Raw genomic sequence first — 5468 nt, 5'->3', positions numbered from 1 at the left:
GAACTCAGAATGTAACGGCAGACGAAATACCTATTTCTTTACTGCCCACAAGGGGCTACACACAGAGGGGACAAACAAGGACAGACAAACGGATTAAGTCGATTATATCGACCTCAGTACGTAACTGGTACTTAATTTATCGACCCCGAAAGGATGAAAGGCAAAGTCGACCGCGGCGGAATTCGAACTCAGAACGCAGTGGCAGACGAAATACCGCTAAGCATTTCGTCCGGCGTACTAACGTTTCTGCCTGCTAATTGTATGTGTAAGGCGTCTGTCAAACCAATAATATTTTCTGTATACCAGATCTTATTCTAATCCAGCTACACATCGTACATTCTGTAAATATCCGAAGTTGTTTAACACCATATTAATCCTGACTGTATATCCAATCCAGTATGGACCATCCTGTCTTTTTGTTTAGTCATAGTGTATTATATCTAGGACTATATTATTAGCCAATGTGACATTCTGAATTTCGCGATGGTAGAAATGTGATATGAGAGTGATTTGGCTACCATTTCTACGAGGTCGAACGACTGCTTAGTTGCTCTATTGGTATTTATCAGCATAATCATCATCATCATCTTTATCATCATCATCATTATTATTATTATTATTATTATTATTATTATTATTATTATTATTATTATTATCATTATTATTATTATTATTATTATTATTATTATTATTATTATTATTATCATTATTATTATATGCAATTAATATAAACAGCAGGTTGCAATGTTCCCCGCCCCAAAAAAACAGCTTATAATTATCAATAAATGTGACTAGGATGTTAAAAAATACCTACATTGCTAGAAATAAAAGCTAAAATGCTCTAATGCTGTAGTTAACGCACATGAATGAAAACATATACACTAACAGAAACCATGATTGTCCGAAAAATGCCAACCGATAATTCTTAAGACCGACGTCAGTTTCAGCAATGTCCGTTGCGGAATTTCAACTCAGAGCTGCTAGTTTGTTATTTATCACATGAAAAATAACTGACACATTTTTAGGGAAACTAAATTTCAATAAAAAAACTGAAAAATATTTTTAAATCTCGTATATTCAGTTTGGCTTTGCCAAAACAGGTTTTGCAAAAACAGGCTTTGCAAAAACGGGCTTTGCAAAAACGGGCTTTGCAAAAACGGGCTTTACAAAAACACAGGCTGTGGAAAACCATACTTAAAACAGGTTTTACAGAAACAGGCTTTGCAAAATCAGGCTTTGCAAAAATGGGGTTTGCAAATACAGGTTGTGCAAAAACACAATTTAAAAATAATTAGTTACGGAAAATAACTCAAATAGGTAAATAGAGAGAATTTTGAATAAATGAAGTTATGAATTGATGTTCAGGACGACGTTTGTAAAAATTCTCAATTACATGTCATATCATAGAACTCTCGCAGAAGAACAGTCTGATTAGTTTCTGATGTCATTTAGGTAGTCATCAGGAGAGTTTATTTCGTCCACACCAGAAAGAGGAAGAGAGAAATTTATCTTACCTCTATCTGTAAAGCAAGCGACGAACAGCAGACACTGTCTGGACTCATTTGCATATCAGCACATTTTTCGTATTAATAACAATCATTGGATTTAATAACAGGAAATTAAAAGATACGTTTTATCACGGTGCATGTACTGGAGAGGCCATCATGTCCTCGGTATAGCTATAAAGTCCTTTCTGTTCTACATTACCTCTGTTTGTTCACTAATTACTTCTACCATCTCATTAAACATAAACTGGTGATTAGATCCTGTGTCTGTAGCTCAGAATGTTCTGATACTTCTCTCGGATCTTAAAGCCCAATAAAACAACTGAAAATATTGATGGCTACTTAACAGAAAACATCAAGATTTGATTGGTTACCAAAAGGACCCCAAACGAAACATACCATATTTTCATGTATTCAGTATCTTTTTTATATATTCTCCCGCCAAAAATATGTAAAATTTTCTGTGGCATGCGCAGAAACACATGTGAGCGAAAAGAGCAGCCTTTGGCGATAAATAGATAATTATAAGCCTGACAACTTAAGTTTCATGTCCCAGGGATGTTACCTGACTAGTTTTACATCAAGTTGCCGTATCCTTCCACTCCAATAATCAGTTTCCCTTGTTCCATACCTCAAAATAGCAGGTCATAGTATATGAGACTGCGGACAAAGTGTTATTTTGGAGTAAATATATTTAGTGTGGAAGGGCTGGTCATATTTAAACGCAAGCTGCGCTTTCTGGATTGTCCGTAATTATTGGTTTCAAATTTTGGTAAAAAGTCAGCTATTTCGGAAGAAAGGCTTAGTCGATTACAAATACCCCAGTGCTCAACTGGTACTTATTTTATCGATCCAAAAGGGATAAAAGTTAAACGACCTCCGCGGAATTTGAACTCAGAATGTAAAGACGGACCAAAAGCCGCTAGGCATTTTGCCCGGTGTGCTAACGATTTTTAGATCACTGCCTTATTGTCAATTGAAAAACGTAAATGTAAAAAATATGTTGATCTAAGTTGAGATCCTGTGGTAATGGTATCATTAGATAAAGGTGATAATACATGCATTGCGTTGGCTCTGCCAAAATGCTTAAAACAAAGCCACACAGCTAATGTCTGTCCCTCTTTCCTTCACCCTATAATTACAGTGTAACACGATTTTTGTCCTTGAGTAGCAACTGTTGTTTCTTATTTGCTTACCCCTAGAAAGCATGAAAAATGGCTAATATTTCCTTCAAACTTTGCTTTTGTTACATTTACTCAAATCCCAAAGACGCCCTCTCAACACATGGCTATGATGCTTTCCCACTACTCCTGCTCATGATCAGAGATGTACATATTGTCAGCCACTAAGGGACATGCTCAAATAGTAAAGGTCAAACAACTGACAAGCCTAACGATATTTCTGCTTCAGCAACCCAGTGCTGAAGCTGTGTGAAATGTAATGGAAAATAAGTTAGTTTCAAAACATTGAGGTTCAGATCATCAAAGTAAAGTTTGAAGGGAATAGTAGTTATTTCCATTGATTTCTAGATAGAAGAAAATAGGAGATAATACTCACTAACCAAAAACAAAATAAGTTAAGACTTTATTACGCAGTGTAATAGCCATACAACTAATACTTATTCCTCACCCTATAATTATTTGTAATTAGTTTACTTTTTGCTTTAAATATGTTAACAACTGCAATTTTGTTTCTTCCCCAAGAATTCGAACTTCTAATCCAGCAAGTGGGAAACACTTTATTTTTCATGCTAGAATCGATAGTATATATACAGAGCATATTATGGGTTTATTCAGCTGAATAACTTCCAGCTTACTTGTATAAATATGTGTCTCATTAGCAATGCAAAAAGATAGCGAAATATTTCTGAATATCTATACTGTCCCACAGTGGGGGGTTTTCTTTGTATTTTATTTCGTGTTCTGTAAAATGAGAAGAGATTAAGCTATTGAATAAGTGTGAATTGCATAAGAAAAAGACACTTGACAACTTACCTAGAGAAGATTTTGTTCCATACACACTTACAGAAAAATAAGTTTGCAACGTGGAAGTTGTAATGTTCACAAAGTCTCCTACGGCGCTTGGATTACATATGAAGTTATTAAAGCTCAATCTGTCAAGTATACATTTCTGTGATCCGACTTCAATCTCTGTAAATATATATACGCATATTTATGTGTGTGTGTGTGTGTGTGTGTGTGTGTGTGTGTGTGTGTGTGTGTGTGTGTGTGTGTGTGTTGTTAAATACATATACTAATGTATATGCTTTGTGTATTTTCCGGTGACTGCAATGATGTAGCGGAGTCTCTCATGTCGCCAATGTTAAAATACCAACGACTTATATGCTCATGGCTTGTAAAATCATAAGCTGGTATGCCCGGAATTGCATACCTAAGAGAAAATTTACATAAGAAGTAAAAGTAGCTCTAGTGTAATAAATATTGTTAAATACATATACTAATGTATATGCTTTGTGTATTTTCCGGTGGTTGCCATGGCGTAGTGGAGTATATAACTCTCATGTTGCAGGTGTCAAAACACTTTAGAGTCATAGACAGGCGAGATAACTCACCCTCAATCCCATTTGAGAGTGATCGACATCGATGTTTCGCCATTTTTGTAGCTCATCAACATTGGGTCGAAGGTGAGTCAGCTAGTCAGTCCAGCTTATATACTCATGGCTTTAAAATCATGAGCTGTTATGCCAGTCGTTGGACGATTGGCTATATATATTTAATAATAGTGGTGCCCCAGCATGATCACAGTTTTGAAGCTGAAGCAATTTAAAGATTTAAAGATACTAGAGCTGTTTTTACTTCATATGTAAATTTTCTCTTAGGTATGCAATTTCCGAGCATACCAGCTCATGATTTTACAAGCCAAGAGCATATACGTCGTTGGACTGGCTGACTCGCCTTCAACACTGACGGGTAGGTGGTGCTGATAAGCCACAAAAATGGTGAAACATCGATGTCCATCACTCCCATATGGGATTAATGGTGAGTTATCTGACCTGTCCATGACTCTAAGGTGTTTTAACACCGGCGACATGAGAGTTATACACTCTGCTACGCCATTATAGCCACAGGAAAATACACAGAGCATGTAGCGTTCCATGGTAGTAACATCAGCAAAAAAGTACTCCATCTGGTGAAAGGTAGATATTATTTAATAGACATAATATATGTTTCTATGTGCTACTATTAAATTCTCCTTTTCATTTTCCGGTTTCTCAACCTACCACATTTTATATCTACTTCTTTCTCGCCTTTTCTCGCTTTTTATGTCATCCTAACGTCCCATTTTTATATCGTTATGCCATGTGGTCAGTGCCTCGTAAATGTGCTAGAACACTGGATGTGTTAAAAAATACTGTTTGACATGCTCTCAGCACATGTAACTAATAGTAGCACATAAAAACATATATTATGTTTATTAAATTATATATATATATATATGTGTGTGTGTTAAAAGAGGGTTAAGAGTCTATACAAATCAAAGCTTATGGTTAAAAAAGTAAATAAAGTTGGAAAAGGCACAAAAGCATATTTTAGTGTATGTTTAATATTTTTGTTACAGTGAGTGATTTAAAATATAACCGGTTTCGATGTATCCCTCTTATCAAATATTAAAAAGGCGTTTATAGGAAGTCAAAAAGAAAGAAAATTGCGGGTTAACAGTTTGTACTCATGTTTTTAGTGCATAGTGAAATTTGACTTTTGAGTCACTCCTTATATATGTTTTGTTTTTGTAGGTGTGGGGGCTCACTAGTTCAAACTTCAAGAATTCTATTGGAAAGTCTTTTAAATTGAATTGGTAGTTTCTGCTCATGGTATGGCCAATTGTGTGTGTGTGTGCATAGAATATATTGTAAAAACAATTTTCTTTCCTTTCTTTTCTCTATTGAGAGAATATGGTCAGTGGTTAAGGATGGTCATTGAAAGAATTTAGAAGGAATTATTT

General features: G+C 35.3%; 1 protein-coding gene across 1 annotated transcript in view; it reads right to left on the bottom strand.

The window, feature by feature from the left end:
- The window catches only part of LOC106884345 (uncharacterized), a 77912-nt gene that overhangs the window by 69174 nt on the left and 3270 nt on the right, over positions 1-5468 (bottom strand). The window contains exon 2 of the mRNA XM_014935684.2: positions 3500-3655. The gene's annotated coding sequence lies outside the window, so the exon portion shown is untranslated. The remainder of the gene's footprint in view (positions 1-3499; positions 3656-5468) is intronic.

This window comes from Octopus bimaculoides, chromosome 14 (assembly GCF_001194135.2).
Source record: "Octopus bimaculoides isolate UCB-OBI-ISO-001 chromosome 14, ASM119413v2, whole genome shotgun sequence".
Classification (NCBI taxonomy): Eukaryota; Metazoa; Mollusca; class Cephalopoda; order Octopoda; family Octopodidae; genus Octopus; species Octopus bimaculoides.
Note: the sequence above shows the minus strand (reverse complement) of the source record. Positions and strands in the feature narration are given on the sequence as shown.